This window comes from Patella vulgata, chromosome 1 (assembly GCF_932274485.2).
Source record: "Patella vulgata chromosome 1, xgPatVulg1.2, whole genome shotgun sequence".
Lineage (NCBI taxonomy): Eukaryota > Metazoa > Mollusca > Gastropoda > Patellidae > Patella > Patella vulgata.
In genome coordinates, this window is record NC_065879.2 from 91,534,097 (window position 1) to 91,548,198 (window position 14,102).

Here is a 14,102-nt window from a genome sequence, read left to right on the forward strand (position 1 = left end):
ATACTGCTTCAAATAACACTTACATAAGACAATATAACAATGTCAAACAGCAGTTTATTCGTTAGTCCAGAAAACGATTACATGTATATATACTTTAATGTATTTTCCTGTCTGCCAAAAGTTTGTTTTTTATTAAAACGTAAAGATATCTTTTCGAGAATTTTAAGAACTTCGCTTCAAGAAAAACTACATAGTTATTTAATTTGTATTTGCTATGACTAAATGTGTATGATTGTGTACATGGGGTACGAGCGACAAGAAATATTTTTTTTCAAAACCCCTTTGAAACTGGGATTAACAGTTATGAATGTTATTATTTAACCACGCGACAAAAGGGGTCGTTTATGTATTTTCGAAAACTATATTTCACTATTTTTAACCTTGCTCACCTACCTTGATGTGACGCTCTACTTGTCCTATCGTTCTATGTGTATTCATATAATAAAATATAAACATGGCTATAGCCATTAATGATTCATACGTGTGACTAAAAGGATTGCATATGTCACTAGCTGAAAAGATATTCGTGTACGTTTCAGGCTCTTTGTAGTTTATCAATTATAGTTTACAAATCATTGTTTTTCCATTTAATTAAACTTTGATAGCTAAGATTAAAAGATTACAGAGTCATTTATGCATGTGATGTTCGATGTAAATTATTATTGTAAATATATAATAGTATATTATAATAATATATATGATATAATTTTAATTATATATAAGCGAAAAGTAAAACGTACTTGAACAATGTTAAAATGCAATTAAACCAGTGTTACAATGTGTGTGTCGGCATACTATTTATCCTTTTATCGTAGTACAGTTTAACGAATTACGCTGAAAAAAGAACTGGCTACGCCACTGCTAAATATGACATACACTGGTGTCTGGGTTATAATACTGAATTCCGGCAGGAAACTTTGATAGCTAAGATTAACTTTTTGGGTCCATCTGGGCCAGCCCCCAGTTTCGTTTTCCCTGAGATTCCAGATGGAATAATGCTAGATAAATCGGACATACTGTTATCATTTGAAACAACAACAGAGATATGAAATGACCAAATTAAGTAAAGGCCTGGTCCCAGTGGCCGATGGAAACAAAACGTAAGCAAAAAGGACACAGCGGACGAGCAAACTTTTTGGGGTGGCGCCATCCGTTTTCATCCGCACCAGAAATGGACAAAATTGACGAAAATTTGCGAAAACAGAACGGAAAAGAACGAACATGGGAAGTATATAGCGGGGATGTTAAATGGATGTTCATGGGAAGCCTAGCGGATGAAAGTGGATGACAGCCTCGACATCCTTCAATATACCAGATACATCCCAGATACAAACGCTTTGTCCGTTTTGAAAACTTTATATACGAGATGCATACGCTTACATCCTTTCTATGTCCGTGCTACTAACGATGTATAGACGTTCCATGTACCTTATCTTTCCTCCCACTTTCCGTCTTCAGCTGGAGCGGTTGCGAGGATGCCCAGAGGATGCTGAGAGGATACAGTGGCCTTTAACGAATGATAACGGACATGGAACGTTTGGTGCTCGTATATGTCGCGCAGAAAGTTCATCCGTTATAAAAGTTTTGTGCAGCTCAAAACTTTTTGCGCGGATGAAATCAAAGTGAACGGATGCTCGATGGATAGAGAGTATGAAACAAGTATGCAATGAGTACACAACGGATGCATGGTGTTTTCAAACGGAGGGCACGTTTTTTTCCCGTTTTACATCCTCTTTGCATCCGTAAGTGCAGTGGGACCGGGCCTTAAAGGTCTGTCAAAGAGAAATTGATAACAATAATGCCCTCTTGTATTTTCGGCCCATAGTCGAATGCTTTATTATACGGCGATTCGGTGCCTATGTAACGGCTGAAGCGGATATCATGTTCTCAGTTTGGTGATCATTTTTGCAGTGTTCCCATGGAGATCCCACGCTGATTTTTAGTAGGTATGACGATTATAGACTATGTCATTTTCGGGGAAAAATGCCCTGATCGCTTTGTTATTCGGAAACAATCATCGCAGAAAATCGTGCTTTACGTTATATCATCGAGATCGGATAACTGTGTGCTGAGTTATGGCTGATAGAACTTTCGATGTAAGTCGGATGCCCAAAATCTTTTAATTCCCATAATAAATGGGTCTCATTAGGCCCCATGAACCCAAACGTGACATAGTGTTTTTTCTCAAGGTGAACAACAATCATTGCAATTTAGGTCAAAATTGTTGACGTGACGTGGAATGTCCAATGAATGACATCACAACTGCCTCCAAACTTTTTAACTTTATCTTGTATGCAGAAGATTCATCTTTGTTAACTACTCTTAAAACTTAGTAAAACAAATTACAAGGCTACTAATTCTGAACTTTTCAAAGACTCCAATTGGCTCACTGAGCACAGATTATCTTTGAAAGTTTTAAAAACTAAGTACATGGTATTTTATAATTTTCAAAGAAGGAATGTTCCCATTCTAAAGTTGGGTATAAATAATATTGCTATTGAAGATGTTTAGCTGTTTAAATTTCTGGGCATTAATATTGATTAAAAAGTTAGCTGGAATGCATATATGAACTGAACTGAAATGAAATGGGGTTTAACGTTCTACTGTTCTGCTCCTAAACTGGGCTAATGAAGACGGTCATACACCATACAGTGTGCTATGAGGGAAATTTTGCCCGGGCAGCGGCACTACGGCCTACTCTTATATCGAATTCCAACTACCAAGGGATCTTTTACGTGCACGCCAATGTATACACGGGGCCTCGGTTTTTCGTCCCATCCGAACGACGAGACAGCTGTCCTTGTCGGGCCCTCCGTCCTGCATCACTGACAAGGGGAAACCACACTGGAAAATCTGGATGAACTTTCTCGGCCAATGCAGGGGTCGAACACCCGACCTCCAGGCTATCGAGCGAGCATCTTACCCACGTACGAACAAAGTGGCCAGAATGCACATGTGGACTGTACCTGTAAATGTATACTAAGTGTTTTTGGAGTTCTCAGTCGGATAAAAAAACATCTTTCCAGTATATGTTAAACTAAATATATATATAATGTTCTCATCACTGTCATCTCAATGAGGAATTATCTTATGGGACCACAAATCATCTAGGAGTGCTGTTCTATAGAGAAGAGCCCTACATCCTAAGTTTTACAGAGCAGGGGGCAACTGTAAAAAAAATGCAAACAGCAACTGGGGGGTGGGGTGGGTCTGTCAGCCGAAAAAAGTGCATGAAAAAGTGCATTTCCGCGTAAGAAAATTGGGTGGTCTAACGGAGTTCTGCAAGAAAAAAGCATTTCCGGGTAAGAAAATTGGGTGGTCTAACTAAGGTCTGCAAGAAGAAAAGCATTTCCCGATAGGAAAATTGGGTGGTCTAACAGAGTTCTGCAAGAAAAAAAGCATTTCCGGGTAAGAAAATTGGGTGGTCTAATGGGTCCCTGCAAGAAAATTGCATGAAACGGGATACGAAGTGTTTCAGTTCATATCAATAACAACTCCATCAAAATAGAATCGTATTTCCGTTTTACCGAGGTGTGTCGAATTAGTGGTCGAATCCAAGCGAAGATAAATTAAATTTTAAAATGCTTGATGAGTCTTGGGTCGCTGGTAAATAAATTATGAAAGAAAATGCTATTCGAATATTACAAATAAAATATTTTTAACGTCTTCAGATTTTTAAAAAGATTAGTAAATTAGCCTTAGTGTGGCCTTTTTGACCGGTAGTGCCAGTCGTGAATGAATTAGTTACGGCCTGTTAACCGAGATTACACAGGGATAACTCTTGGCAACAACCGGCGACAATGATGGCTACACTTTCGAAGTTTTGATAACTTTAACGTGGGTGAGTTTTAGCCTTTATTATTTTATTTGCAGACCGTCAACACAATTTTATTGCTAGTTCTTGTTCAGAGAAGAGCAGTTCTTGCATACACCCCTCAGAATACCCTATAAAACTATGTGATGCCTAGGATTCAAGTGGTTGCTATGTACATGTATATCGTTCTGACGTGTTGTCAATCATTGTCATTGTCAATTTTAGCATAATTTCCCGTTATCCTAGGCCCAAATCAGCTGCTATTTCACCTCCCCTAGTGACTATATTTTCAAACAATATCTTGAGACTAATGACTCATTATCAGGCGGTTCATGTTTTTCAGAATTTGGGCAAACTTTGATTTAAATTGTCCACTTTAAAGTAAACACTGCAGAGACTCCCAGAGTGCAAAAAAACAAAACAAAATTGTCCACACTGCTTAGTTACGAATAATTTATGATGCCTGTTTATGACTGATTTTCTTCTGTTTTATATATTTCAGAGATGTCTTTGGATGAATTTTGAAAATAGTGTGATGGTCATTTGAGCAGAATTTCTTGAAGATATTTGTCAATAAAGATTTGGGTTGAGGACGATTGCTGAGCACAGAGGGGAGTTATATATTGTCCAATCGACAGTGTCTAATCCACCAACCAAAACGCAAGATTCACAAGCATGTTACAATGCTGTGTCGATACTGTTTTTTTCCCTGTCTCGGAGGTGGTCAACTGTCAACTTGTTTATGTTTGTACTGTATCTCCCGTTTCTTGTATATGTTTATTTACATAAATATTCATTAATATTTCAAAGCCTTATCATTTCATTCAAGTGTTATCCCGTGATTTGATCGACTGTTGTCCTGTCAATTTGGTTTGCCAGCCCACTCAGAATAAACACGTCGTGTGGAGAGGGTTAACATCTTTTTTACCTACAACACCGCAGCATGCCGAGATGGGATTTGGGTAATCTTTTACTTCTTCACACTCTGGTCAAAATTGGTCAACCTGTGATCAGTAGATTTGAGTGGATATGGGAAAGCACAATAAATGAATAGGTACAAGCCTAAGTTCATATATTTTAGCCTGTCTCTGCATATGGGCAGTCTTAAGACTATCTTTGCTAATAATTCAGACTCAGAATTTTGTCGAACATCAACTCAATATAAATACTGTATTTATAACATATCGTCTTGTCATTTGTTCTATTGCTCAGCCTTTAGTAGTTAGGTATTGCACATACTTTTGGGTGGTCTAAAATTAGATATTTCAAGAAACACATTTTCTTGCACAAGATTTTAGGGTGGTCTAATAAGGAACTGTGAGGAACACATTTTCTTGCGCATGATTTTTGGGTGGTCAATTAAGCAACTGTGACGAACACATTTTATTGCGCAAGATTTTAGGGTGGTCTTTCTTTAAAATGATAGTGCATATTTTTTTACGCATGATTTTAATGGGTGGGTGGTCTACCCAGTTCCAGTGCATATTTTTCGACTTGACATATGATGGGGTTTTTTACTACTGCCCCCCGCTTGGAGGAAAAAAATACTTCGGAGGTCCCTGTTTCCGTAAAGCCTGAAAATTCAAGAAACTTTACAGTAGAAAGACATTTGTAATTTAGTTCGAATGTTTGCGGTCTTGTGATCGGACATTTTTTTTAAATGAATCAGCAATAATAGCTTTAGGTTTTTTTGCAAGCTGTTTATCCAAGATTGAGTACATGGGAATACAAAAGTATAACAAAAAATAGCTATAGGTGAGAATTAGTGTTCCGAAACCTGTAAGTGTGTGTTGCCTGGTGCGTAACCCTACTTTAATGTTGCATATTCAATCCGCTTGTGAACATACCATTGTGACAAATATAATATAGCAATAGTAATGGTTACTGTTATAATGCGTTTAAGCAACGTAATAATTGAACCCCCTTGCCAAACCATTTATAATACATTTGTTTAGAATATCAAATTTTTAAACATGAATGCAACCCACAATAGCGTGTTCATTGACGGAAGCTTTTCAATGCAGCTTTGGACTTTCTTCGAATTGCAAAATCCCGGAGAATGCAAATGTGGTTTAACCTCAAAAGGCAAGGACTGCGTTGAGTCGTTGGTGTAGAAAAGTAGAACGTCAGACCTCACTTCATGTATTGAAATAAATCAGTTCAAAGGCTGTTTGTATCCGATTGGTATTACACTGCGCTTTTATAAATACGTTCATGACAACATTCTATATATATAATACACACTTCTTTCATACAGGAAATCGAAACCTTGTGTGCTCTCAATGTTGTAACTAGAGTTATTTTCAATCAAAATATTTCAACGTGGTTGTTATGAGTGAATCAATCCCCGTTCGTCTCAATGAAGCTTTCTCATCGGCTATTCACATACCCCAAACAACCTCAAAAGGAACAGTGACGTGGCTTGGTAACTAGAGGGTCTGGGGTTGGCCGAGATAAATCTCTGATTTTCCAGTGTGGCTTCCCCTTGTCAGTTCCGCAGGACAGAGAGTTTGGCTAGGACTGCGTCTAGTCGTCCGGGTGGGACGAATGACTTGGGTCCCTTGCTCACATTGGCGTGCACATAAAAGACCATTGACAGGTAGACATGGGTTAAGAGTAGGACGTAGCGTCGCTGTGCAAAATTTCCCTCATGACACACTGTTTATTAGCCCAGTCTGTAAAGACAGTATGACGTTAAGCCCCGTTTCGTGTTTTTACCATAGCAAGATCAAAGTTAACAAAAAGTTTATGCATTACAGAGTATTGTATTTTATTGACGTAAAGATATTTAGAGGTTAAAGGTGCATTAGGTAACATTAGATAAAGAGCTGACAGTTCTCGGTTTCATAGTTAAAAATAGATATTGAAAACAGTTTATTAAATATACTACTAGGGTGATTCGGAAAATCCCGAGGTTAATATTACACCCAGAAAAGTTAACGGCGGTTTTTATAGATGTTTTCAAGTGTGAGTAGCTAAATATACGGCTAAAATTACATGTAACCTAAAACTGTTGTTATTTCACCTTAACTTGATTTAAGGGAAATAGGAATCTCTTGCAAACTACAATATTGTAAAAGTTGGAATTTCTTATTGGAACATCAGCCCTAAAACGGTTCAATTTACAAACATTTATGTAAATCATACACAACCTTTTTCTATTTTCGATTCTTTTATTTTGAGGAGTTTCCAAGTTAAGCTTTCCACCATGTTGTAATCGTCAATTACAGGTCTATTAATTTTAGGATGACTTCTCCGTGGAGGCCTCGAACTCAGAACTAACTTTTGGGGGTCCCAGGTTCGATTCCGGTGTTGGCCGCGCAATTGTCTCTGGATATTCCGGGTGTGGTTTTCCCTCGACAGCGTCTAATCGTTGAGGTTCAGATCAGTTTGGTAAATATATGATTTATTTACACCGGAACAGAATATCAAACAGTTACATAGATACAAGATGAACTAAACTACATTGGAAACTAGACTACGACAGGAACATGTCAGGACGGTACATACCTATATTAAATCTACCATTCCGCTCCTCTGCCAAGGCACCGACTGAACTCGGGCGAGTCCATCCGCTGGTCTCTCCTCCTCCCCGATCGTCGTCTTCTCTCCTCGTCTCCAGTCGTCTGCCTAACTGTCAGCAAACTCCTGATTATATAGCGTCCGACAAATAGGGAAAATAGATAAAACTCATGATCATATATGGAATTGTCTTCTTATCACGTCATGGTATGATTACTGACCAGTCATGAGGAGCTTGTACACCGATCATATGTAGTTTGTAAATAGCATATGTGATTAATTACGTGATTAATTAGATCATAGCCAGTTCGTGCCTTAACATAAGTTTATACAGAGTTGAAAGTCAATATTATATATTATCAAAAACCAGCTGAGGTCATAAAATTCTAAGCACCTAAATGATCGTTCAATTTGATTCAAGTTATAGAGTACTTTATCTAATAGGTACAGAATATCAACACGTTAACCCTGTATCATTTCAATCACCCAGGTCGATACATGGTGTCTACTCAATGGTTTCTCTCTTTTTATGAACTATGCATGATGTATGAAGAATCGGGGCCTTCTATTTTTCGTTTAAAGACGGAGACACACCCGATTGTAAATACGACACCAGCGATTAAATAGTCGGTTAGAAAAGTTTTGACCTAAACGATGTTCAACTATATAAATTGCGTAACCTTTTTTTTCTAGGAGACATATCCAATTTTTTAGCACCATACATTCCTGTGATACTTAAAGGGGAAGACCAACGATTTTCAACATGGTTTCCATAAATAATAAATATATATTTAGAAATAATCCCCCCTGTAACATATGCGAGAAATTATTTTTTTTAATACCGGAAGTGACGTAGTTGGTTCAAAACGCTCGCTAAACTCCACAGTAAACATACAAGTTTGGAGTAAGTTTAGCGCTGTATTTTGAGATTGTTTCGCCGTTTGGCAGAACATCTGATGAAAAGAAATCTTTATTAGGATATTAAAAACATGAACTTACGGTGTTTTATATGTATAATACACAACGCGATTGTGTAAATTAAGTTTCTGAACTGGACACCGTGGCCCAATTTTAGCCACATGGCTAGTTGTTTATATCACGTGATAGCTGGCACGTGACTCAATATTTTGTCTGCATCGTTGTTTCTTTCAAACTGACTGTTTATTTTTGCATTTCGTCTACGTGTGTTGTTTGGTCCATAGAAATAAATATGTCGATGTCAGACACCAGTGTATCGGATGAAGATATCTACTGTGAATCTAGAGTAATGCCGTATAAGTTCGATCCTAGTTATTTTCAAGAGGAAATGGAACAGAGGAGGAAAGAGAAAAGTCAACAAAGTGTGTCAACAGAAACTTATAGAGAACTGTCACTTGGTAGTAAGTGCAGAACAAGTGGGAGATTCTGGTGTTCATGTGACAGATGTGTTTGCTTACCAACAGAAACTGAGTGCATATGCTGTTATGAAGTTCACAAGCCCACCATATTGTGGATAAGTTTTCCCCAGTCCCTGACAATAATGACTGTGATTATCAGCAGAAATGTGTGACGTTTCACCCAGACTTTCATGCACAGCAATTGGAGACGCTTTCCGAAACCTAAAGGACCTGGAGGAACCCTTATAAATGCGTACGTTTATACTATTTTTATATCCCTATATTTACATTCAGCTTGAGGCCGACAAACCTTTTTGAGGCTCCACCTACTCCACTCACCCACAAAGTCACATCTGATACAATTACTTGAATTGTTTGATCAAGAGTAAATATCTATACAGTATATGTGATTTCACCATTAGACAAAACAAAATAAATGCAGTCCATTGATCATAAAACTAGGCTAAGAATAAGATACATGTTGTGTCATGTAATTTAAATAATTGCAATTCAGAGTAAATTTAGTTATTTATACATGTGTTCATATCATTCTTACATATATGTATCATGAAATTTACATTTCGAACTGTAATATTCAATACCGGTACATCACAATACTGCCCTTTCAAAGTAAAATGCAACCTGAATCTAAAACAATATGTATCTAGAAATGTACATCAATCTATAAAGGTTGTTTAGTTTTTATTTACTGTGATGCATGTCATCTATTTCATAATTTATTCTGTAAATTTTACAAAACAATAAAATACATGTAAGGAAATATTTGTTCAAATATTTGGCACAAAAGAAACCATTAAAAATCTTGTGGGGTATAAATAAACCAGTAAATATGTGTATATTGTGACATCAATTTTATATATATTTCATTATTAGATAACAATCTTTATTGCATGTTTTACAATACATAATTTGTATGTTACATCCAGTACTTTGTCCCAGAGATGAGTTTACAAGTTATCCTAATACGACATGTTCTATTTATTTACAGGCAATACCGATTAGTTGCGTATAGATTAGTTACTGGACTGGCTACTACAGGGCGAAATACTAGGAAAAGAGAAGCGAATTCCTCTACCAGCATGTATTGTGAACGTTATACGTGCGAAATATCCTGCAGATGATGAAGAGTATGCTGGGTTCAAATATGCAGAACTACCAACAGTCTAATAGTAAAATACGAACAATAAACAAATTCAAAATTTGTGGATGTCAGTTTGAGTTGATGATTGAAGTGCAAACAAAAAAGACTTTGACTTAGAACAAGGTTCATATGAACACAAATAAAAAATATTACTGTCACATATATATATATATATATATATATATATATATAGTAGAATAGTTAATTAAAGCTGCTCTTTGCCACCTTTAATTTCAATTATATATATATATATATAAACAAACTAGAAATGTCAGTGTTTTTGTTTTCAATTATCTTGGTCTCTCCAAAATCATTAACATAGCCCACTTCATGAATTTGCACTTTTCTTTCTCCTTTTACACAGCATCTCTTCCACATCAGGTCTCGGATGTTTTGCAATATTTCTGGGCAGAGCAGGTTTATCAGTGTGAGAGTCATTAGCGGTATAAATAACTGATGGATCATTTCGCCTCTGTATTACATCAGCCATCATATCTTTTGCATAATGATACGACTTTTATTCCATTATTTTCTTGGCTGTCCATTCTCCTTCATTCATTTTACTGGCAACATACTTGTATAGCTTCTTCCCTGCAAAATATATATTTTTTTATGTGAATATATGATCGAACAGAATGATTTTGAAGCATAAAAGTTTATTGCAACTCATTATGTGTAATCCCCTAGTACTTTCAGTCAGTAGGCAAAATCGTTACACTAAAAGGCTGGTCCACTGAGGTGACAATGACAACTACAAAAAGTGGTTCATGCATAACCTTTGGGGCAATGGGGTGCTTTACTTTTTGAACACTAGGCTGTATGGGTTGAGTTATACATGTTTGATATTTTCTTTTGTCATTAAAGCATTTGAGTTGGGTTGAGTTATACATGTTTGATATTTTCTTTTGTCATTAGATCTCTGTACACAGTTGAAGTCGGATCAAACCACATGCGAGATTCTTGTTCATCCTGACTAAGTGGTTCATGGTAACATGATCGTTCAGTTCCATCTTCATCCTCCCAACTATAAACACAAGTAACATGATAAAGAATGGAGTGCCAAATTCGCTTCAGCTCCTGTGAATTTAATAAATATCAACAATTATTATGTAATTTTATATTTTTTACCAGTAATATGTCATTCATCTTTAGACTAATTTGTTATAACGTATTACGAATCGTTATTTTTTTTACAAAACTTTCGATACACTAATTAAAAATTTTCATTAAAGAGTTGAAAAAAACCACTAACATCTGCATCGCCACCACAGATTGAACATGCATACCACATATGGTTTGTAATGCTCTTGGTCCATTTCAACAATATACCATGACCACTCTGTTTCCCGCTTGCAAAACATCGCTTCTTTACACCTGTAATGTAAAATACATTTACGATATTACAAATGCACAAAAAACAAAAGAAAATCTAATGTACTAAAACTGAGACGAATAAATACACATTGTATATTGTATAAGATCATTAGTAAAATATATGAATAAATATCAAAGTTCTATTTCCGAGAATCATTTGCCTGTAAATAAAATGTAGCACTCACCTTTACATATATGCCAGCAGTCAAACTGGTGAGAAATTCCTCCATATTCTTCCCTCATTGTTTTTCTAATTGATGGTGACCGGTCAGTTGTCATTGTCTTTATGTTAATCCCATGATGCAGAAGACTTTCCACACCCCTTAAAAAACCCTCTTTTTCCATCACAACAGATGACGTCGTCTCTGTAACCTGTACCAGTTGCATGTCGACAATTTTTTGTGTGGCTTCATCCATAATAGAATAAGTTGTATATTTTGCAGAAAATCCGGGGGAATCTGAACGGCCATCTCCCATAAGGGACACGCTACCACCATCAAGGGTCTCTCCAATAAGTTGGGCTATGTTTTCTATATATTGCGTTTAGTATGTCTTGTCTATCACTGGAAGAACATAAGTGTTTTGGATGTTATTGAAAGTTGATTTACTGAACATCTGTAAATCAACTGCTTCAGCTAAACTGCTAAAACTCTGGTAAGTATTGCCTGAAAAGACGATAGCACAGGCCAGTTTGATGTTTGTGAGTGTGGCATACCTCGAATATCATGGCAACTATTCCAGCATCCTTCATGTCCCTATACACATTCCCAATTTATCACAAGTTTTGAACCAACATTCATAGTTCTCTTTGAAATTATCCCTTGACCACAATTTTGACATGTTTTAAATAAATCTGCGAGGTTCTTTTTACACACCAATAAACAATCATTATCATTGATGCCCCCTTCACCATAAAATTCAGTCTCTGAGTCGGTGGTGTTAACTTTAGTCTCGCTGCTTATACCTGGTGTAAATAATGGACTTTTAATTGAATTTGTTTTAAAAGGAGAGCTATATTCCCATTCAGTGCTGCTGCTTGGTACAGTCTGAGCGTGAGGAACACTTGAACACGCACTTTGTTGTTTCGATGAGCCAAATGCAAATGGTAGCGGTGTCACCCGTGACTCTGACTGCATTCGAATGATTTCCCTTTTTGCAAATGCTGACCTGTCATTTTGTTGAATTTCTGGTAAGAAAGTAAAAATACTTGGAATTGCGTCTATCTTCAATATAGAATTTTTTTTAGTCAGTTCATGCTGTAAATCTCGGAGATAATCGGATGGTACAAAATGCTTGCCACACACCTTCAAATTATTTACTCTTTTAAACGGGGAATTTATTGGGAGATTCTGGTTTCTAATTTTCACAATCCACTCTCTTCGACGCCTTGCATCTGATGGAAACCGATGAAATGGCACGCCTATGCTTCTTGTTATCTCATAGTTTTTACAACCTGACACCACATTACAAGAGGGCATTTTCGATTGTTTACTATTAGTCTTCTTATTTAGCCCAACAAGTCATTTACCTCAACATCAATTGCCAAGAGTCAATATTCACAAGCCGCTAATATTGGTCTGTTTACGTTGATAAATGTAAAAAATACACAGCCAGTTACTAAATAAAGAATGAAGGATGCAGACGAAATATGTGCCAGCTATCACGTGATATAAACAACTAGCCATGTGGCTAAAATTGGGTCACGGTGTCCAGTTCAGAAGCTTAATTTACACAATCGCGTTGTGTATTATACCTATAAAACACCGTAAGTTCATGTTTTTAATATCCTAATAAAGATTTCTTTTCATCAGATGTTCTGCCAAACGGCGAAACAATCTCAAAATACAGCGCCAAACTTGTATGTTTACTATAGAGAAGAGTGAGAGTGTTGAACCAACTACGTCACTTCCTGTATTAATAAAAATTAATTTCTCGCTTACAAATATTTTTTTGCATATGTCACAGGGGGGATTATTTCTAAATATATATTTATTATTTATGGAAACCTTGTTGAAAATCGTTGGTCTTCCCCTTTAAATACCCAAAATCTTATTTGCATGAAGGCAGCTGTTTAACAATATTATAGAATTTGAAAATAAGAAATCGTCGAAAATTAATCTATACGATTTAAAAATGTGAACAATGTGTTATTGTCATACAAAATTCGAGACAACTTCTACCTGTTAAGCTAAGTGTATAAATTTAGTAAAATATTCACAAACGTTGATTAAAGGAATGCAACTTGTCAAGTCAGGCACAGAAAGGAAACATCCACATGCAGGATTAAACAACCAAACGACCTCTTACAATATTTTCTTTTCGTCACAGGATCACAAACGTCGACAGGAAGATCGCTCTAGAAAAATAATGATGAGCATTGTATTAATCTACAAAAAAAATATAGTTAGATGAAAGGGTAGAAGACGGTACCATTTTGTCGCCTTTTGGTGATTCAGATTCGTTTTCCGTGATAAAACTTGATTGTCATTAGACCCACTAAGGAATTTTCTTATTTTAGATCAAGTTATCGCGAAACATTTTATTTAGAACATTTTACCAATTCAAATCAGAAGTATGGGGTGCTGAAAATAGAACAGATTATATGGGAAATAGGTTACTATCATTATTAAGGGGTTGATTTCAAAGGGCCACTGGTAAAGCTGAATATTCTGGGAGCGATATTTATTCTACAGTTTATCACTGATTTTAATTTCTTATCAAATGACAGGTAGAAATAGCTATATACTGTACGGATCTTGTATTTCTAATTATAATATGCTAGTGGAATTTGTCCACTTTATAATGCAGCTATAGGTAACGAATATAATTACCTTTGCTTATGTCAATACGATGA